Source organism: Rhinolophus sinicus, linkage group LG02 (genome assembly GCF_036562045.2).
Source record: "Rhinolophus sinicus isolate RSC01 linkage group LG02, ASM3656204v1, whole genome shotgun sequence".
Lineage (NCBI taxonomy): Eukaryota > Metazoa > Chordata > Mammalia > Chiroptera > Rhinolophidae > Rhinolophus > Rhinolophus sinicus.
In genome coordinates this window covers 81068088-81091666 of record NC_133752.1, presented here as the reverse complement: position 1 = coordinate 81091666, position 23579 = coordinate 81068088, and the positions used below count along the sequence as shown (strand labels likewise).

Genomic DNA, 23579 nt, shown 5'->3' with positions numbered 1-23579 from the left:
TGTGCACTTAGGTTGCTTCCACATCTTGGCTATTGTAAATAATGCTGCAATGAACATAGGGGTGCATATGTCTTTTTGAATTAGTTTTGGATTTCTTCAGATAAATACCCAGACATGGTCTAGTTTCATTTTTTTGCATGTATCTGTCCAGTTTTCCCAACACCACTTATGTAGAGAATTGTATATTGTTGCCTCCTTTGTCATAGATTAATTGGCCATATAATCATGGGTTTATTTGTGTGCTCTCTATCCTATTCCATTGATTTATGTGTTTGTTTTTAATGCATGTACCATGCTGTTTTGATTAGTATAAACTTGCAGTATAGTTTGATATCAGGTAGCATGATACTTCCTATTTTGTTCTTTGTTCTCAAGATTCCTGAGGCAATTTGGGGTCTTTTGTGGTTCCATATGAATTTTAGGATTATTTGTCCTAGTTCTGGGAAAAATGCTATTGGTATTTTGATAAGGATTGTATTGACGCTATCAATTGCTTTTGGTAGTATGGCTATTTTCATGATGTTAATTCTTCCTACCCATGAGCCCAGTATATACTTCCATTTATTTGTATCTTTTTCAATGTTTTCCTTCAGTGTCTTATAATTTTCTGAGTACTGGTCTCTTACCTCCTTGGTTAAATTTATTGCTAGGTATATATATATATATTTTTTGGGATGGATGCCATTGTAAATAGGATTGTTTTCTTAATTTCTCTTTCTGATAGTTCATTTTTCTATAAAAGTGCAACCTATTTCTGAATATTAATTTTTACTGCACTCATTTATTGGTTCTAACAGTGTTTTGGTGAAATCTTTAGGATACTCTCTATATAGTATTATGTCATCTGCCAGTGATTGTGCTCCTTTACTGTAAGTGTCCTATGTGATTATGTGACTTATGGCAAATAGGGCAGATGAGAGTTGGTTTGATATTAGAGAGACCTTTCAATTGATACCTAGCAACTCAGTTTTCCTAGAGCTCATTTAATGCTTATTACATCCTGAGCACTGTCCAGGATGTGGGAGAGAGTTGTTCAATTTCATAGGTGTCTGCAATGGACTGAATATTTGTGTCCCCCCCCCCCCCCAAATTCTTGTGTTGAAATTCTAACTCGCAGTATGATAGTATTAGGAGGTGGGACCTTTGGGAGATCATTAGACCCATAAGGATGCCCTCATGAATGAGATTAGTGCCTTTATAAAATAACACTGGAGAACTCTCTTTTCTGTTTCCGCTGTGAAGATACAATGAAAAGTGGGCAGTCTACAACCTGGAAGAGGACTCTCACCAGAACCAGACCATGATGGCACCCTGATCTCAGACTTCCAGCTTCTAAGAGGGTGTGAAATAAATTTTTGTTGTTTATAAACCTTCTACCCTATGGTACTTGGTTATAGTAGCCAGAACTAAAACAGTGTTCTTGTCAATTATATAGTGGAGGCCGTTAGACTGAGGTGGTTCTAATACCGTAGCAGCCTATGTAAGCCAACCAAAAACCTAAGCCAGACAATCAGAACTTGATTGCTCAGCTAGCCTAATTACCTCAACTAGCCTAAAAATTCCTTGTTATTTCAAATAAGGAAAGTAACAATGCATTAACGGTCCATGTTTGTCTAGTATACCTTCTTGATTCCTGCTTACCTTGGGCCATAAAATCCTCGTGCTCTGTATGGCTCTTTGGAGCACCTTTCTATTTTCTAGATTAGACGCTTCCTGATTTATGAACCTCCAACCAGATCCGAACATTAGGTGTCTATGAAATTTTCAGTGTCCATGAATTTCAGTAGTTTTTTTTTCTTTTAACGATCCATTATTTGCATATAAGTGCAATGATTAAGACCTGTCACATTGCAAGTTCTAGAGAAAATAGTGCATGCAGATATTAATTATTACCTATTTTTGGTAATAAAACTTAAAGAAACACTGATTATAGTAAGATTTTTCTGTGTGAGATTTTGGTTGAGGTGAGGAGAAAGAAATTCAGGTCTGACAGTATTTATCAGAAAGGTCATTTGTTAGGTTTATTGTTTCTATACTATTCTCAATAAACTGAGGTGAACATTACCAAATGGAAATGGATTATGTGTCTTAGAGGAGATGCTTTTGTGACTAATGTAATAGAATGTTGCTGAATGGCCAAAGAGGGCAGGGGGTGAGTTGCACCAGAGGCATCTGGGGAAGGACAGACTTGAGATTAGAGCACTCATTCTGGGCTGGTAGTTCATACCAGTGGTATGTCAGATGCTCCCTCACACTGGAATGGAGCCCAACATTATCTGTAAGAATTGATAAAAAGGGGAGTGCTGTTGAGGCATATACTGTGTAGTTTTAATTTGTGTAGAAAGAAAGCATGTGAAATCTGGAACTTTGAAACAGACCATGAGAAGTAGAATTTCAGGGTTAATTTAGCTCCAGGGGAAGAGAGGAACTGATGATTTTTGGAAGCATGGTCCTGCCAGGTGAAATTCAATCCTAGAGCAAAGATACATCAAACCTTCCCCTAACTTCTCTTATCTGCTGCCAGTAGCATGTGTGTATTTCAGGTTGGAATGTCAGTGGTGGAGGGTTATATATTTGTGTGCTATGTGGGGAGTGTGAGAGCTGGATCTGTACTATTAGTGTCGGGAGAAGGTTGCTATAGCTTGTGGCCACCATCCTCAAAACCGGCTGAGGGTCCGGCCCACTCCCCTGCTCTGCCCTGCCATGCCTCTTCTCTACCCCTTCTGCTTGTCCCCAAATCCTGTGGGCCCTGGGCCTGCAACATGATGGTACTGTTTAATACTAAGAATTTATGAAATTATTTTTAAGCTCCTGTGAGAGGAGGATTTTATTTTTTTTTTGTTTTTTTTTTTTGTTTTTTGGAAAGGGTAAATGAACTGAAAAAAAAAGATCTTCAATTTTTAGATTAGTCAAATTGATTTGCTTATTTCTTTAATTCTGAGGAGTTGGGTGAGACAACAACATGCATTGCCCATATAACATGCAAAGATGGTGAAGATGTTATTTAACTATACCTGGACTTACTAGGCCAATAAAGCAGTTAAATGTCAGATGCGTTTCTCCTGTAATCCTCACACCACCTTGTGATAGTCTCACATTTTACTCATGTAGAAACCAAGACTTGTCATGGAATTATAAGAGCTGGTGCAAGCGCAAGGTCTCCTTGACGCCAAAGTATGTGTTCTTAACCTTCTCCGGAGGATCACTTCCCTGCAGAGGGATCTTGAAGGTTCTCCAGCCCAGTATTCCAGGATTCCAGTTGGATGAGTACCCTCAGGAAAGCACAGCCACTTTCTATTTTAAAAGAACTATCATTTTAAGAAATTGAAGCTTTTTTTAAAAAAATATATTTTGGTTGAGTGACCTCAGAGTAAGTTTAAGGAATTCCCTAAGAGTATTTCTGAGGAACGTCTTTTTCCCTGAAGGTCTTTAAGCATAGAAAGCAAGAAGGAGGGTTTACTGCTTTGCTTGACCATGTGGTCACATACTGTGTATGATTTAATTGGGTTGCCAAGGGCCTCTTGCTGCTTCCAAAATAATTTCATCACCATACCGCTATATTATGTGACATCAGCCGCATTAGAAATTCATCCCTTCGGGTTAAAAGTGTTCTCTAGTACTGTCTTGATAATCTACAAGTGGTAGGAGATTGGCTAAAATAACACATTAAAGCTTTAGCCTCAGTGATTTGATAATATTAACAAAATCTTGAAATAATAGGAAAAAGACATGAATTACAATGTGTATAAAGGTATTTATCAGTGCCTCATACACAGCACACAGTTAAACACTGGCAAATGAGAGAAAACAAGGGATGGAATTTTGGAAAGGTGGGGGAAGCAGAATCAAGGTGTGAACATGGTGGTGACCTGATAAGAAACATCACATCAGAAAAGGGCAGGAGGGTGAAGAAAGGGAGAGTGAGGCAGATTTGACCTGCCGTGGTGGTGAAATTTAGCTGTGAGCCCTCTCCCTATAATCATAGCAGAATTCAGGCAGAAATATACCCACAGTTTGACTTCTACCAGTGCTTTCTGGATTCATGGTCTTATGACATGCAGAGTTTTACTTCAGTTATTGCAACTTACATGTTTCAGACAAAATGATCACAAATTTAAGGAAACTAGAGAATGAGATAAATGTGATATTAAAAACAAAGAAACAAAAATTCTAAACTTCTTTCTTTGTAAAATATGAAAGTCACAAACTTGTAAACCGAAATTCTGGTAAAATCAACTACAAATGGGTTATTCAGACAGTGTGAAATTTACATGCACCTCAAGTACCTACGAGCTTCCTGTAGTTCCTGTTTCCAAATATTGTTTTAAATTGAAAGTGGGGGAAAGGGTAAATTATGTGACAATGGAAACTTTCTCCCTATTTTATTTATGATCAAGAACTACTATTTGCATTTGTGTTGTGGAGCTGCTACAGAAATAGACCAAATGTTGAAGGATAAAAGGCACATGAACTTGAAAAGAGCCAAAGCAAATATGAAGGGGCAATCAGAGGAAGCTTTAGAAAGAACAAGAGATAGACTTGTGGGACTGTGCAAACCTGGGTTTTGCAAAATGTGCCACTATAGTGCTGGGCATGTAGTAGGTTAAGGAACATGCTTGATTAAAGTGGAGCTAGGTTCTCCTGTGCGTGATGCAGGCTCGGGTCCAATCTGGACCCATTATGGCTTGGAGGAGACATTGAGTCCAGGGAGCCATGCACCGGACTAGAGTATTAGATGGGCTTCCAGAGGTGTGGAGATGGTGGTACCACAGCCTTCTTCACCCATCTCCTGTTCAGGTCCAAACTTTTCACTTGAAATGCTTTCTGTTAAAGACTTTCCAGGAATTGAATTTAAATGGTGGGAAGAAGAGTGGGTGAGGGTAACCCTGAATTATTAATTCAGGATGCCCCTCAGAATGGGCCCAAAGCCCTGAAGATCTATCTTTTCATTCTATAAGCCTTTAGTCAGCTGCCACTATAGGGAACAAACGTAAGGTGGGGAGAGAGTAGAAGAGGAAGACTAGCTCCTCGCCTGTTAAGAACAGTCAAGACAGTTAGAGAATGGCTCCAGGCAAGATAAGGTCAAAGCAAAATCACAAATGTGCAGATCCTGGTCTTTCCAATGTAATGCACATTTAGAATAAAAATGTAAGAGTCTTTACTGTTGGGTTTGCTCCCAAAATAGAAGGCCCTAAGTTGGCAATTCAAGACTTTGTTTTGTGATTGACTAGATTCCAAACTGGGGGTGAAGAGGAGGAATAAAACTCAATTATCCCAAATTTGGACCAGATTGCAAAATGTCACCCCAACCTTTTGAAAGGCAACGCCAGAGGGTGAGGGTGTGTATGTGTGGCGTGCGGGGTCCTTTTCTCCTCCCAGGTTCTGGCATCTTGCCTTCTTCCTGAGGTTCAGTGAGTGGTTACTGTACTAATGAAGACCCAGCTGCATGGGTTTCACCAGGCTTCCGGATTTATAAATCTGTGATCGGAGTTGGAGACTTTCAGAAACCACCACCTGAATAGAACAGGGGAGGAAAACTGATACAGCTCTGCATGCCTACTTTTCATTTTAATGAGTGGCTCTGAGTGACAAGCGGGCTGCTAAAGCATTTATTTTTCAGATAATACCACGAACTGACTAGAAATACATTCAGAAGGAAAACACAGTAATTAATTTGTCACCAAAACCTGAGGGGTCCGGCTCCACTTATAGGTGATAATGAATGTTTTCCATGTAATTAGCAAGAATAATTAGCACATTCCTGGTAACAAAATAGACTGACTGGTCCTCTGCACACAATTTAATTGTGCTAACAGAAGCGATTGTGTCTCTTTATTGTCTGACTATGTCCCTATTTGCAGTAATACCTACTTTAGACCTCTGCAGCTTTGTGCAGCTAGGAAGAGGAATCTATGAAGTTGTACCCCTTCCATCTGCTTCTCAGAAATCTCGGGACCACCAGTGGACTTGTTTGTCAAAACCTGCTAAACAATTTGTAATCTTTAACATGTGTTTTACTGTATTAATGGATGAACTGTTCAAATCAACTCACTGGTTAAGCCGGGAAAGCTACTCTAATCAATCAAATGCTGACATTTTAAACTCTGGGAACTTTTTTTAAAACCTTCCCTGGAAAAGAAATATATAAAAACATTGAACTAGAACTGATGCACCTGAATGATTTCTTCCATGTTGGCTGTGTGTCTGTACTGCTTGTGTTTGCAGGCTTGCAATCGTGCTCTGAAGAAGAAACATGGTGGGATCCATTCTATAGTCCTTTAAACTATTTTAAACAACATGTAAAATTTATACACAGTAGGTTTATTTTCCCCTAATTTTGAAACATATTTTTTAAATGTCTAAAGTGTACCATATGGGAATATAATTTAATGAACATGAATATTCTATTTCAGGATATTTGTAGAAGCTGAGAATGCTGTGACATACTTTAGAGAAGATGCTCTCACAGAACTGCATCCCCTTGGATGAAGAATAAATGATTATATGAACTGGGAGGAAGCTGAATTTAGGCAGTCCGTGGGTACCAGCCTTTTCTTTTCAAACACAAACCTGGCTTTCTTTGGGGAGCAGAGTAGGGTGAGGCTGGCCGTGTGCTTGAGGCGAGGACATGCGTACACGTCGATCTCACAGCTGACTGCCTTGAGGTGCCACTCAAGGGCGGTTACTTCTGGAAATTGCTCCTGAGTTTTCTCCTGGCTCTTCTCCCATCACCTTCAGCCCCTTCTCAGCTTCTACCTTTATACTGTACACCTGACCTTGGAGGGCTCTCTTCTGCTTCCGAGGCCTTGGGTATGAGCTTCAGTGCACAAAGGTTGATGGCATCATAATTTGATTTCTATTTCTGTCTCATATTTCAACCCTTTGTTGGTTACCTCAGTCCAGATGCACCACTTTCCTCTCAAATACAAAGAAATTCACCTAGAACAGAATTGATTTTCCTCCTCAAAGTCTCCATTTCTGTTCATGAAATTACCATTTTATCAGCCGTGGAGTCTGGACATCTCTGGGTTATCTTTGTTTCCTCCAATTCCAACTAATTGCTGAGTCATATGCAGTGTTTTCCAAATAATATCTCTCTGTTCTTTTTCATTCCATCTGCCACTACCCCACTTAAGCTCTCATTTGGACAATTCTATGAGCCTCTTCAATGATTTTCCTATTGTCAAGAATTGGGTCCCCTATGGCTTCCTCTATTCATACTAATCTTCCTAATGAACTACTTTGTACCATGTCATTCCCTGGCTCAAAATGTTCAGAGGGTCCCTTGCTTGAAGTCCAAAGCCTAAACTCCCTCACTTGATGTTCAGAATTCTCCATAGTTGAATCCCAGTAATTCCTGTGTATAAATATGCTCTAGCTACCCATGCTGTTTTCAGACAAATGTTACACATTCTGATTCCATGAAGCCTCCTGGCCATGTTCTACCTTCTTTCTTCTCTCATCTAGATCTATCCAGTGCCAAAGACTTGTCGTAATTTCTCTTCCTCACTGAAGCTGCCCTGACCACTGGAAGCTGTAGTAAAATTTGTATCTGAATGCAGTATCAGCTCGGTCTGATCATCAGTTAGGACTCATCACATATTGCCTACTATTGGCGTTTCCCTTTTCCAAATCTACTTCTTGTCTCTACATTTAAATTTCTCAAGGCTGGGGACTGTGTCATATTTTAAAGTTGTTGATAATCCAATTTTGTATCAATCGTGTTTTACATTTGTTTAAAACTACTTTTCGCTAAAATTGTCCTTTCAGATGATTTTCCCTTTTCTGGGTTTTGTCTTAGGCTCTGAGTCCTGCTTCGTCTTTTGCTTTTCCAGATGTTGGGAACTCTTGAGCAAGGATTTTAACTCAGCAGGGGAAAGAACACCTAACCAAATTTGTACGTCCTGTGCTCCCAGTGAGAAGGGGTCATATGCTAGAGAATAAACGGAAGCTCTCCCGTTGGCTGGAAGACTTCACAGGTCATGCCTCTGGAGAGGAGATATGAGTGATGAGGTAGAAAAGTGACTACAAGTCAGGGGATTCAGGTTCTAGTCCTGCCCTGATGCTGACTAGCTGCGGGTCTCTGGAAAAATTGCTTTGCCTCATTGAGTCTTACTTTCTCACCTGCAAAATCCATCCATTAATTCAGTCCTACCATAAGTAATTTTGACTAGGGCATTCTCATACAATGCTGCTTATATAACACTTGGTTCATACCTATTACAACTTATATCACATTGTCCTAAAATAGTACTATATTTATCTTCCCTCTCAGATAGTCAACTCCTTGATGGAAGAGGCCACACCCAATTATCCTTGTATGTCCAGCACCAAGCACAATGTCCTTGAACCAGTATTTTTTGTTTTTTTGAATGAATGATCATGCAGAAAGGGTTAGGACCAATTATTTCTAAGTGAGTATAGCTATAAAAGGACAGTTACTTTCCTTTGACTCTCCTTAGAGGAACCTGAATTTTTGAGCTCTTACTTTTAGGAAGTGAAACAGATATTTTGTGGAAATTTCTCACTTTGGTAAATTGACCACCAACTTTAAACAGAATAAATTATAGTTAATCTTCTGGCCCTTAAGCTTTTCTCTTATGTGACAGCAGTCTATGAATTTTGCAATTAGATTGCTTGATATTGACCATTTCTTACAATGATGTCACATATATCCCCAGGATTCCCATTAATCTGGTTCAAAGGATCGCATGCAGTTGTGGTGAAAGAGATTGCGATGGAGTTTATGTTCTTTAGTACTCAGGAGGAGGGAGAACACTCTACAAGGCAGAAAGTTGCATAAGCCAAAACTTCAACAACTGGAAAGATAAACCTAAGATCTGCTTTGTATTGTGGACAAACTGGTTTTAACTTCCAACTGGGTCTTTAACTTTAATAGACTGAGACTGGAAGTGATTCTTTGCTTTCTAACACAGCTGGATTTACATTTCTGGTCTCCTCACATTCTTATTTGTAATTCTTATTAAATGAAAATATGGCATTGACGAAATTCTTAAAGCAAATATGGAGATTTTATTAGGCTAAATATTATTTTTTTAAAGATTTTTATTAAAAATATAGCTAACATATAATATTATGTTAGTTTCAGGGGTACACCATAGTTATCCAACATTTAGATACTTAAAGAAGTGATCACCATGATAAATCCAGCAACCATCTGACACCGTACCATGCTATCACAATACTATTGACTATATTCCTTATGCTGTACGTTACATCCCCATGACCTATTTGTTTTATACCTGGAAATTTGGATTTCTTATTCCCCTTCCCTCCCTTTTTAAATGTATCCATTACAATTGACAGTCAACATTATTTTATGTTAATTTCATGTATACAACATAGTGCTTCGACATTTATATAACTTAAGAAGTGATCCCCCTGAATAGTTGAGTACTCATCTGGCACTATACATATTTATTACTGTATTAAATATACATAGTATATTATGTAAATATACATCGTTATTACTGTATTATTGACTATATTCCCTATGCTTTACTTTACATCCCCATGACTATTTTGTAACGCCCAATTTGTACTTCTTAATCCCTTCACCTTTTACACCCTGCCCCCCAATCCCCTCAGTCACCCCAACAAATCTGGTATCCATCTGATACCATACATATTTATTACAATATTATTAACTATGTTCCTTATGCTATAACCTACATCCCCATAACTACTTTGTAACAACCAATTTGCACTTCTTAATCCCTTCCACTTTTTTCACCTACACCCCCAAACCCCCTCCTGTCTGGCAACCATCAAAATATTTTCTGTATCTATGAGTTTGCTTCTGTTTTGTTTGTTTATTTTGTTCTTTAGATTATACGTATAAGTAAAATCACATTGCATCTGTCTTTGTCTGATGTACTCCACTCAGCACAATACCCTCCAGGTCCATCCATGCCACTGCAGATGGCAAGAACCCATGCCCTTCCATGGCCGAGCAATATTCCATTGTATATATGTACCACGTCCTCTTTATCCACTCATCCATTGATGGACACCCAGGCTGCCTCCACATCTTGGCCATTGTAAACAATGTTGCAACGGACATATGGGTGCACATGTCCCCTTGAAGTACCATTTTGTGTTTCTTCGAATAAATACCCAGAAGTGGATTTACCCAGAAGTGGAATTTCTTTGTCTCTTGTTATAGCCTTTGTTTTAAACTCTATTTTGTCTGATATAAGTACTGCTATCTCAGCTGAAAAAAAATCTTTTTATTTCCATATTCATGAAATATCTTTTGACATCCCTTTACTTTCCATCTGTGTGTGTCTTTCAATCTGAAGTGAATCTCTTATAGCAGCATATATGAGGGTCTCGTTTTCTTATCCATTTAGCCCCCCTATGTCTTTTGATTGGAACATTTAAATCCATTTACATTTAAAGTAACTGTTGATATGTAGCTATTGCCATTTTATTTTTCATAATTTTGATCGTATTTTTTTCCATCTTAAAGAAATCCCTCTAACATTCCTTGTAATCCAGGTTTGGTGCTGATGAACTCCTTTAGCTTTTTCTTGTCTAGGAAGCTCTTTATCTGTCCTTTGATTTTTAAATGATAGCCTTGTTGGGTAGAGTAATCTTGGTTGTATGTCCTTGCTTTTCATCATGTTGAATATTTCATGCCAATCCCTTTTGGCCTGCTAAGTTTCTGTTGACAAATCAACTGACAAACTTATGGGAGCCTCCCTTATAAGTTACTAGTTGCCTTTCTCTTGCTGCTTTTAGGATTCTCTCTTTGTATTTAATCTTTGCATTCTAATTATAATGCGACTTGGTGTGGGCCTGTTTGGGTTCATCTTGTTTGGCACTCTCTGTGCTTCCTGGACTTGTATGTCTATTTCTTTTGCCAGGTTAGGAAAGTTTTCAGTCATTACTTCTTTAAATATGTTCTCAATCACTTGCTTTCTCTCTTTTCCTTCTGGTACCCCTATGATGTGAATGTTGTTGTGCTTCGTGTTGTCCTAGAGGTTTCTTAAACTATCCTCATTTTTTTGGATTCCTTTTTGTTGCTGTCATTTCAATAGGGTGTTCTCTGCTACCTTGTCTTCCAAATCACTGATTCAATCCTCTGTTTCATCTAGTCTGTTAGTGACTGCTTCTTCATTTCAGTTATTGTATTCTTCACTTTTCACTGGTTCTTTTTTATGTTTTTTTATGTCCCTTTTTATGCTTGCTATCTCTTTGTTGAAGTTCTCAGTAAGTTCCTTGAGTATCCTTATAACCAGTGTTTGTAGCTGTGTCTCTGATAGGTGGCTTGCCTCCATTTCATTTAGTTCTTTTTCTGGAGTTTTCTCCGTTTTTTTCATTTGGGATGCATTTCTTTGTTTCCTCATTTTGGCTGCCTCTCTGTGTTTGTTTCTATGTACTAGCTATGTCTCCCAGTCTTGGCCAGGTGGCCTTATGTAGTAGGTGCCCTGTGGGGCCCAGTCGTACAATCTCCCTGGTCACCTGAGCCAGGTACTCCAAGAATGTCCCTTGTGGGGGTTGTATGTGCCCTTCTGTTACAGTTGAGCCTTGATTGCTATTGGCATATCAGTAGGTGGGATTGACCCTCAGGCTGATTGACTGTAGGGTTTGGCCACATCCACAGCTTGCAGGGTGATGTGTGGGGGCCTTACCCCACTGAGTGGGATTCACCCCAGTGGGCTCTGGTGCCTGTTGAGATCACCCTTTGTATATATGATTTGTGGGGCTAAGTGGGCAGTGCTCTGCTGTGGTCTGAAGCCAACCTGCAAGTATGTTGGTTCTGGGGCTTCTTGGGAGAGGCGTTAGTGTAAGCCCAGGTCACCCACTGCTTGTGACTGGTGAGGACTACCTGGTAGGAGCTATGAAGCAATCTGTGGTTGTTCACTGCCTGTGCTAAACCTGGAGGCATGTGGGAGAGGTCATGCTGGGAACCAAGGACATCTGCGACCAGTACTGGGCCTGGGGTAGCTCTGCAGAAAGCCAGGATACCCCGGGGCCTGCTGCTACCTGCCAGCTCCCTTAAGGTTCAGGCACTGATAAAGCCTTGTTCAGCATGCAGATGGCAGGATTTCAGGGAGTCACTAGATTGGGAAGTGTTGCGGTCACCAGATTAATATAGACTGTAGTTTGATGCCAGTGCTGAGCCTGGAGCTACTCAGCAAAAGTCTCAGAGCACACTGAGGCCAGTTACCACCTACCTGGGGCCCACAGACTTTAATAGTTTTCCAAGGAAGTGTGCAACATGGGCAGGACTGGCTGCTCAGGAGAAAGTGCTTCTGATATTGGGGGAACTGGGTGGTGTGGCATCCCAACAGAGCTCACCAGGCCAATCAGATTCAGATTTGCCCATGGGCATGGGGGCAGGAAAGATATGCTCCCACCTGCTGGCTGCATGAGAGGAGGACCCCACACATGGAAAATGGCTACTGTCCTTCAGCCCTCACTTTGAAGCGACACACCTCAGTCCGCCCCTCCGTGTGCTTACGATTCCCCCTAAGTCACCATCCCTCCATTGGAGCCCAGGGTGAGTGCCTGGGAGTGAATCTGTATGTGGGCCGTTTAAGATGACATCTGGGTTTCTGCAGCTTTCTATCCTACCCATATGGTTGGTTTCCCCACTGTTTTTCATTTCCATATGTTATGGGGGCTATTTTTCCTGGTACCAGTACTCTGGGCTGGGGAGCCTAGTGTGAGGCTGGGGTCCCTTATGTGTCCAGGGGTAACCCCCGCAGCTGAGATATCCTTGATTCTCAACCACCACACAGAGGTTTGGGACTGGCCTGTTTTTTTGTCTCTGCCCCTCCTACCAGTCTCGATGTCTCTTTATATTCTTAGTTATAAAACTTCTGTCCAGCTAGATTTCAGATGGTTCTCCAGGTTGATTGTTCTATAATTTAGTTGTAATTTTAAAGTGTTTATGGAAGGAAGGAAGCACAGTATTTATCTACTCCGCCATCTTGGATCTCTCCAAAAAATTACCTTAATTTGTTTTTACTTTGTTTAATGTTCAGTAAGGATAGTGAATCAAGAAAGCTCTCTCTTTTTCTTCCTGGGAATATTCTCAAGTTGGATATTGGGCTTCTACTGGGTGTTCAGGAAAAACAGATAAATGTTTGTTTAGATTTTTTTGCATAAGAAATAGGAATTATAAGTATTTTGAATACATACGATACTATACTAGAATTCAGCAGTTTCATGGTCTTAAGTAAAATCATAAGTGTAAAAATGCTTCTAGTTTGATTTATCAGTCTCCATTTTTGTATGACCTACCTTCAGGTTTGGACTTTTTCCCTTTTTTAAATTTAGCTCTTCTTCTCATTCTATATCATGTGCCATGGCACAAGATAGTGTTAGTAGCCATCTTGGGTGAAGGATAGTTTCTGACTTATGTGGGTTGTAGGGCAGCTAGGGGACTGTTTTCTAGCTGGGATTTTTGCACAACTATGAGTACAGCAGGAATCCTTTCCACATACTCAATAGAAATAGAAAAGTATATTTTATAAGTAATAAGACACTATGGAATTTTGTTGGTTGAGAAGAGTATATTCAGAGGTATGTGAGTCCCTTCAGAATTCTGAAATATCTTTAAGACAGGGATTTCTGAAAATATGTGAAATTAATTAGATCATCCTTAACCTGCGCGTTATTTTGTTTTGCACTTAATATTCAGACTTTGAAAGAACATAGTGACTGAGTAATGGAAGAAAATTAGGTGTAGAAGGTAAAGAAATCAGGAGAAGACAATATGTGCATTAGAAATAAAAGGACAAGTGTCTATTCTGTTCTGGAAATTTGTTGATGGTAGCGAGTGGTCCTTTAGGTCTAAGCAGTTAGGTCTAAGAAGTTAGAAATAGTAACTCACTTGTATCTGAATCAAAGAGGATGCTATTTTAATATTAGAATCCCTGTCTTACTAGGAAATTCTTCATGGCCAAATTTTAGATAACTTTACTTTCAGTTAGAGCATTTTCAGTTGCTTGTACGTCATTTCACATGGGCACATAGGGAATTCTTCATTCTTCCCATCCAAATTATATACTAACATAGCTTTCCAATATGTTGTAATGAGTCAAGTGTGCTCTTGGGTTAAGTACATAATTATGGACCCCTCCCTCGTTGCCCTCCTCTACCCTTTTGCATCCTATTTTCCCCTAGCCCAAACAGTAATTTGACTTTCCCTGAACCAGAGCAATGAACTTATAGAATGATTTTTAAGGCTGAGTAATCATGTCTCCAGGTGTTTGACATTTAAACCTTGAAGCTGAAACAGAAGTCTGGCCCCTCTGTGTTTACTTATGATAAATGTCCTTGAAATATTGCACTTAAATACTCAGTTGTAGTCAGTTTGCACTTCAACTGTGGACATCACTAGGAAATGGGAAAAGGAGTCTTTCTTTGTTAATAATTGGGAGGGCAGACAGTCACTGGAAGCGGAAAGGCTTTCTTTTGAGTTGGTATGGTCTGACTTTTTCCCCTTTCCACTTCTCTCCAAGTCAGAATGGAAACTGATGAAACGCAGCAGTGGTGACTTTCTTTAAGTTGTCCATATGCTGACTGATATTTGGGAACAATTGTTTTAAAGCATTTATATACTGTCATAGTAAATAAGTTTCCAGGAGCAGACGTATGTAAGGCTTCTTACTACTCCAAAGGGATATATTAAATCTCTTTGGCTCTTGGCATGCAAACGTTTTCACACTAATGGGCAATTCTATCAACTGCAGTAAATGACCTAAATAATTCTTGAGCAAGATTGAAATAAATATCATAATAATAGAAAGGCTGTTTTTAAAGTTGCTTTCTTATTGGTATATTAATTTTTATTGATGTTAATTCTCTTGTGAGACAGAAGTACTTTGTTGTCTCAAGGATATCAAATACATTCTACATGTGTTTGGGACATGTATGGGCCACTTCTACATTCATGTATGTGAAACATGAAACTTTGTCTGAGAATGCAGAACTCATTTATTGTGACCCAACTGACCAGTTATAGGAAGGGTGGAACAACTGGAAAGAATAGCTAAAACTGCACCAAAACAAATTTAGAAGAAAAATATTATCTTAGTTATTAGAGATGTCTATAGCATAAGCACTAAGCTTTAAATTGACTAGTGGGTGTGAGAAGCCCAGTATCTCCATTTTCTTATATCTGTATACCCCTAAAGGAGTCTTTCTGATCTTGATGGTTTCACACGTGAATTTCAGCTCATTGACTAAACACCTATCCATTTACATTAGAAAGATACCGCTTCAAACTTAAGTACTTTTCAGTCTTTTCTTTGACTATCACTTTACAGTCACGTCCCAGGAATGGTAATGCGCACGTCAACAACTAACCCTTGCTCAGCACTTTGCAGCTCACTGTCGCACCTGGTGAGGACTTCGGCATTGCATGCACTGACAATCTTCCCCACTAGACTGGTCCCCTTCAGGGAAGCCTCAGGCCATGGTGCAGTGATGGCACCAGGTACACGATGAATGTATATTTTCATTTGATCCTCACAACAACCCTGAGATAAGCAGGGCAGAGGTGAAGAAACCCAGGCACAGAGAGAGCGCATGCCTGGCTCACGCCTCAGTGGGGTGTGATGGAGCCAGAACTCTAACCCAGGCCTTCCGACCTCAACTCAGGACTCGTTTCACGCTATGATGAGGAACTGTCATTGATAGTTTAAGTGGTTGGTTAGACAAGCATACAGGATGTTCTGGGAAAGCCCCTAAGTCCATTTTCCTCCTTGCCAATCATCTCCACTGATGATGGGGTGAAATCAGATGAGCTAACTGAGGGCCAGCATGTGCCATGTTCTGGGTGTTCTCTGCACATTGGCTTATTTATTCTCACAGCAACCCTGGGGGTACATATGATCATTCTCCTTGTGTTACAGATGAGGAAACTGAGGCACAGAGGGGTGAAGTAACTTGCCTGAGTTTCCTCCGTTAGTAAGAAGCAGAGTTGGGATGTGGCCCCAGCCTATGTGTTGCTAGAACCTATACTGTTAATTCAGTAGACCTCATGCTTTCACCTACTATAGTTAACGGAGCACTGGCTTGCGCAATATAAGCCTTACTAACCCCATTCTTACCAGAAAACGGACATGTGAGTTTGAGGCTTTCAGAGAGGATCTGGACCTGGTTAGAAGCTCTCATTAGGATGTGTCTCCACCTGCCCCCCACCCTCCATAATCAATGACTCCACCTTCAGTGCATGAATCTCTCCTTCAGTACCTCCCCCTTGAGGAAGACGCACAGAGGAATCAGCTTTTTCTAGACCTGAAGAGAGAAACCAGGTTCCCCTCTGCTTCCTGCATGCTGGGAAAACAACACCATCCCATTTTTCTTTCTTAGGCCTGTTTTCTGCATCTTTGGTCAACCTTCAATCTCTAGATATTCATTCATGTGTTCATATCCCTCTTAAAATGTGGAGACAAAAATTGGACACAATACATTTAATAGGCAACTAACCTAAGCGAATTAGAACTCTGGACCTGTTTCTAGCTCTTGCATGTCATTACCCTGTGATTGCACCCGAGCTCCACGCTAGCTTTTCAGTAGCAGCATTGGCTCATGTTCAGTGTGTGAGCAGTGTAACTCCCTGCGTCTTGCCAGTCATGTTAGTATGGCCTTCTTGATTCAATGTAAAGCTCCTTTCATTGAAAGGAAGGCATTTGACAAAAGATGCAATCCCATATACACTTTATAAATTATGTTATTTAGTATAGAAACCTAAACACAAATTGCCAAGACTGTATACTGTTGAGCTAACTGACCTGTTGAAACACACACACACACACACACACACACACACACACACACACACACTTGAATAAATTTCCCCCCATAAATTCCAGGGTAAATTACAGCAAAATCTATATGCAGCTTTGTTTTCTATTATGCTACCAGGAGAAGTGGTGAAAAGTTCAACTGTTTTAGACTCATAAATGAGTTGGGAAAATACTGGAAAAGACAGAGAATTGCTGTATATTGGCATAAAGACAAGTAGATAATTCAGAAAGTTGTGTGGTATGTTCTGCAAGTGCTGGATTCTTAGTGCCAAAGATTTTCTATTCAAATTTAATACTATTCAATAGCTTACACAGAAATATGTTTCTTATTATATAGTTATAATTTGACCATAAGTATAATATTCTAATGTAATAAAACATTTCACTGTCTGTTTAAAGAGAGAATTTTATAGTTATAAAGTTACAATAACTGTATTCTCAGGGTACATAAATGAATTCATTACTCAGGGCAGAATTAAACATAGGATACTATTTGAATAATGTAAGCCCTTAAGAATTTACTTAATTATTTCTAAAATAAATTTAACATTGATTGGGCTTGTTTCCATGATTCAAAAATTAGGAAGTGCTCAATGAATATAAACACAGAATTAAAATAAAGCTACCTATAGGGACATTTGGTTGCTGTTAATTGCTGTGTTCAAAGAACTATTTTGCTAGTAGGTATGTTTCTCATGTGTGGTATGTGTATGTATATGTGGTATGTGTACATGCATATGTGTGTGTGGTGTGTATATATGTATGTATAGCATGTGTGTGCATGTGTGGTGTGTGCATTTATGTTTTTATGCACTTGTATGACAAGTGTGGTGTGCATTCCCAGGGTGTGTGTATATGTGTATGCATGTGTGTATGTATGCATGGCCAAGTGTTGCATGGCCACACATTTGTGTGCTCATGGGATGTGTGCATGTAGTGTGTATGCATGTATGGTGTGTGCATTTTTGTGTGTGTATGCGTATGTGGTATGTGCACGAATTGTGCCTGTATGTATATGTGTGTGTGTGCTTGTGTGTGTGTGTGTGTGTGTTTGTGAGTTGTGAAACCAGAAACCATGTGAGTTTAGGCATCCACCCTGGCAGTTGGTTCTGCGTTTCTGGACCTTGCAGGGTTTTGACACTCTTTGAAACAGAAGCTTTATTGCCTGAGGGCTACTAATTGCACAGACTGCATTTTCCTCACTGGATTTCTCATGACATTCTTGGTGATACGCAACATTAATGTCCAAACTCTGAAAAAGTATTTTTTAATGAGACAAATGCACATACAGCTGTTTTCAGATACAGATGTTTTCTCATGGTAACCGTTGACTTCCAGCAAGACATCCTGGAGGGACAAGAGAGTTGAGGAGGAAATGAGATACTAAGGAAACAGGAAGCATTCCCCAGCCAGCCTGCTTGTGTTCCACCCTGGGTCAATTGCATCTTATCTTCATAGATTTGTCTCAGGCTTTGCTAATTCTTTTCTATTTTCTGTTCTTCTTACTGATTTACCTTCCCTAATTCCACTCACCCACTCTTCGAAATTCAATGGTTTTCACAGTATGAAACCTGTCGCCCCCGCCAGTCTACTCCACACTAATCATTTATTTGTGTCCATTCTATGTGCCAGGCACTGTCATTAAGCACTTTACATATTTGATCTCTCATATGATCGTCACAATAACTCTATGAAATAGGTTCTGTTATTATTTCTATTGCTTTGGACAATAAAGTTCAGGTTGAATATTTGCCGAGATCACACAGATATTGAGCAGAAGATTGGGCAAACCATGTTATGTCTACTGCCAGAACACCACACTGCACCCCATCACTCTCTTCTCTGCACACTTTTAGCGTCTATGTTAGTGATGCATATTCTAATTTTTAGTAATAGGTTATTTGACCTCAGGAACTCTTTTTCTTTGTTTCCTGTAACTAGATAAGATTCGTCCAAGGAGATTGTGATCATCCTATGTCTCTTAACTGGTGAGTTTATTTATCTAGCTTTGGATTTGTTCTACCATTTTATTTAGTTGTTGCTTGTCCTACTTTTATTGTGCACTATCTACCTCCTTCTTCTTGCTGTCTTTTGTGTCCCCTCCCCTCCATTTAATTTCATCTCATACTGTGTGGAAAATCAACTTTATTTCTGTTATTTATTGGTTTCCTTTGAAGTTGTGCTTTTTAAACGTAGAGTATATCAGTAGCTTTCTTTCTCCTCTGTAAAAATACTAGGACTTATAACAGAACTCCAATCACCCCTGCATACCCACTGGTTATTGTTACCCGATCTTTGAGATTCATCTTCTGTTTTGTAAACCTCACAAATTATGTTACCAGTGTTGTTTTTATTAGTTAGATTTCTCATGGTTAGTTTTATCCACGTGTTTACTAATTTCTTTGCTGATAATTTCTTTTTATATCATAGATTTTCTCTCTGAAATAATTTTCCTTGTTCCTAAACTTCTTCCATTAGCAGTTTTTCAGGTTTTTTAAAATCTGAAAATGTTTTGATTATTATTTTGTTCTTGAAATAGAGTTTTGTTTGATACACCATTCCTTACTGACAAGAACTGTCTCATCGTTTTGAAAATATTCCACTCTTGTTTATCTTCCACTATTGCTGCTGAGAAGTCTGCTGTCTGTCTGATTATTCTTTTGTTGGTGACTTAGGCTTTATCTTTGGGTGCTTCTAAGATCTTCTTTTCCCCTGAAAATAGTTCCTCAACTTGATCATATTCTGAAGAAGTAATGTTTTCTTTATGTTTAATTGCTTAGTATACTTTGCATTTCCTTTTTTTGTGGATTCATGATTTTAGTTGATTCTGGAAAAATTCGAGCTATTACCTCCTTGTATATTTCATGTACTTTATACTTTTACTCTCTTTTGCTAAGATTCCAATTAGATAGATGCATATTAGAGTTCCTTATTCTTGCTTCCACATCTTATAACCTCACACATTTTCCCTTCTGTTTTTCCTCTGTACTACATTCTAGTAATTTATTCAGTTTTATCTTCCAACCTAGCTGAGGCATGTATTTAGTTTTCCAGGGTATGTTTTTCAGTTCCATTTTCTTATTATTCTACTTGTGATTTTCCTTTTACATTTTAACCTCTAAGCTTCACTGGCATGTATGTATGTGTGAGGCTGAGAATGTTGAAATAAATGCAGCTGTTCTTACTTCAATAATCAGGCATGTGAGTACTGGCCCAGATTTTCATCCTATATAACTTCATGGGAACTCTCCCAAGACATGATTCAGATGACTGACCTTAAACAACCACCTCCCTGTTCATCCATCAATCATTCACAAATCCATCTGTTTCTGAGTAGGTTACTGCAATTGCACCAAAATACCTAGCAACCTACATTCTCAGGGGAAATGTGTTGCAATCCTCATCAGTGGTAATTTTCTTTCAGGAAATATTAGTACAGAAAATAAACCTTTCATGATAAATTATAAGTATGACGGCCATTATTGGTACCTACTTCAACAAAACCAGGGACAATGATTATAGTGATTTGGACTGTACACAGTGGAACTAGTAGTTTACCCAACAAGGAATTTTGTTTTTTGAGATGAAAGAAAACACTCCATACTTCCCATCTGCTCATGCCTTGACCATAAAGGAACTGTTGTAACTTTTGCTTTGTCAAGTTACTATGCTTGCCTCAGGTTGCTGAGTTGCCAGATTCTTCCCTTCAGTTGAGTCTGTGTGTCCTCATTCATACAATACCTTTGGATGGAGATATTTAGAAATGTTACATAATGTGGGAAGCTTATGTTCAGGGCTGTATGTATGTGTTGGATATTTATGGGCAGTGAAGGACTCAGGAAGAAAGAATCAAAAAGATGTGACTGCTGTCTCTATCTTCTCTTTCATAATTATGCCATGTCTAATTAGGATTCTATTTTGAAATTAAATTCAGCCATAATCCCAATCACAACACTAACAACCTCTCTTAGGGGCACAAGAACCTACCATTTCTATAGGTTCTGCTGATTCCTCTCTCTCTTTTATCTCCTTAACTGTGGCATGCTTCATTAGCCTTTTGTATTAGTTTCTAGTGCCTTCCTCTGCAATCCACTTCCTTGCAGAGATCATTCACTTTCATGGTTTTTAAAAAACACCTTTTACTATTGATTTTCACCACATGTACAGAGTCAAAATTATTATCTTTCTTCTCAAGTTAATTTCTCTTGTTAACTTTTTAACTTTTCTCTTGTTAACTCATTTCTTTTAGAGATGATATCATTTTTCCAGGTTCTCTTGTTAGAAATTCTGCAATCATTTAAAACTCTTATTTTCTCTCTATCCCTTCAGCTAGGACTGATTTGTCCATTAGGCACAGTAAGAACAGGTCCAGTGCCTGTAATAGTTTTAGAGGCCCATGAAAATGTTTTAACTCCTCTTATAATATGAAGAAAATTTTTTGGTAAAAAACATGTTCTAATATATAATACCGATATACTGTGTTTCCCTGAAAACAAGACCTAGATGGACCATCAGCTCTAATGTGACTTTTGGAGCAAAAACTAATATAAGACCTGGTTATTATATTATATTATATTATATTATATTATATTATATTATATTATATTATATTATATTATATTATATTATATAGACCTGGTCTTATGGTAAAATAAGACCGAATCTTATATTAATTTTTGCTCCAAAAGATGCATTAGAGCTGATTCTCCAGCTAGGTCTTATTTTTGGGGAAACACCGTGTATGTATATAAATATATATGTATTTATATGTGTATATATACACATATTTATATTTATAGTTATAGTTATAGCTATATCTATATCTGTATTTATATTATTTATACTTAATTTACATTTATGGAAGAAAGAGCCCATGAAGGCAAAATTCCTAGCCATTGGAGAGTCTTACCGATTCTTGCATTGCATTTATCCCTTTCCTCTTTATTTTTCTTCATTGTGATTAGCTTAGTACGGTCCCTCATTACCTTACTTCTGAATATACCTGCTGAGTGCTATTGGTGCTCTAGGGTAACATACATGAATGGGTCAGACAAAGAGGAGGTCCTTCATACTCGTAAAAGGTAAGTAAACCCATTTTCTGCCTCATAAAAGTACACAAGAGTAGAAAGAAAATTTTCTTGAAATCAAGACAACTAGTGGCTATGATCTTGATAAATCTGAGTCTTGATTTTCTTACCTTTAAATGGGTTTAATATTCACTCTACCTTCCTTACAGTTGTAGTTGTGGGGACCAGAAGAAATAATGGAATTGAAGTAATTATGTAAACTTTAAAGTGTTATTCTATAGTAAGGAAACTCTGCTTCCTTTGTGTCGATTCTTGGGGATCAACAATGTACACAGATTCCCTGAACTGATCCAATTCAAGCCCTGACTGACTCCGAGGCTTTCTCTAACTTGGTCCCACTCTCCTGCCACTCCATTTCCCACCAGACTGCCATGTGCTGACTTCTCAGTCCTTAGCCCTCCTCACATTCACACCTTGGCTCATAACAACCCATCATTGAGTGCTTTTTATGGCCACCTCTAATTCTCAAATGCGTTGCTCACTCTGTATATATTTTTCCAATCGGTTTCCATCCTCCTTTAGGACTGACTTGATTCTCTTTATCCCATAGAGCCTGGAGCAGCATCTTGCATCTATTTTAAGTAATTACTCGATTCCCATGCCTTTGGATATGCTGTTCCTCTAACTAGGATATCTTCTCCTTCCCAGATACCTCTCCACAGCCCACTTATCTTGCAGAGTTTCACTCCAGGCCTGAACTCTTCATAAAGTGTTTCCACTACTGCGCCCCTGGGACTTCTTTCTTTGCTGAACTTCTGTTGCACTTCCTGAATAGTTTAGCACCTGGTTGCACAGCTTGTGCTTTTCTAGAAGTGAAAGAAGAGAATGTGCTTAGGTGAAAGCACATTGTAAAGGAATTAAAATACATTTTGGATGGCACTTTTTGAGCCCAGTGTATATTTTCCATGATGAAAAAAGTCTAATGGAAGATAACCTTCATTAAGAAATGCAACATAGGGGAGACCTTTTAAAAAAAATGTATTTTTTACTGTTGTTGAGAGAATAGCAGCTTAAGATTTAAAAACTACCAAGGAAATTAAATGTAGGCATCGAAGCTCCTAATATGGCCTTAAAGAAGCTGACAACAACAGTATTCTGTGTAATCCACCAGTGGTAACCTAACTCTGCTCCAGGAACTGGGAGCCAGCCTGACACCTCCCTTCCCTGCCTAATTGTTATGATTAATTTTTGTACTTGTAACACAATACTTGGCTCTGTACTATAACAGGGGCCCAAAGGTCTCAAAGCTGTTCAATTCCTGAATAACTAAAGAAATTCATGAGTGACCTGAGGTGCTGAGCAGCCTTTATGAATAGCAACTGGGTGTTTGGGTTAAATGTGAGATGTTTCTGGATTCCTGATGGTATAGGTATGGTGTGTGAATTTTTTCTGTGGTATAAGGGAAATATCTAATGACAGCATATTGCTTATTTTGGACCATTTTGAACCTGGTTTTAACATTAGGAGAAAACCACACGACATCTGCTAAGTAAAGAGCCAGACAAGGCATTTCATTGCAGTCTGGGTCCCAGTGAATGCCTGTGGCCCACCTCAAGCCTCGAGTCCGGAACCTGAGGAACACTGATGGCTGATGGATAAGCCACACAGGATGAGTTCTCCAGGGCACATGTCAGCACTGGGATTGGAACCTACAAACCTGCATGGGGGGGTGCACAAGGGGTGCAACTGAACAGATCAATGC

General features: G+C 39.0%; 1 long non-coding RNA gene across 1 annotated transcript; it reads left to right on the top strand.

Moving 5' to 3' along the window:
• The first annotated feature begins 1239 nt into the window (after positions 1 to 1239).
• Positions 1240 to 22678, top strand: LOC141568335 (uncharacterized). The gene is made up of 3 exons (XR_012491490.1): positions 1240 to 1340; positions 6414 to 6537; positions 22526 to 22678. It is a non-coding gene; the product is annotated as an uncharacterized LOC141568335 (long non-coding RNA).
• The last annotated feature ends 901 nt before the right edge of the window (positions 22679 to 23579 follow it).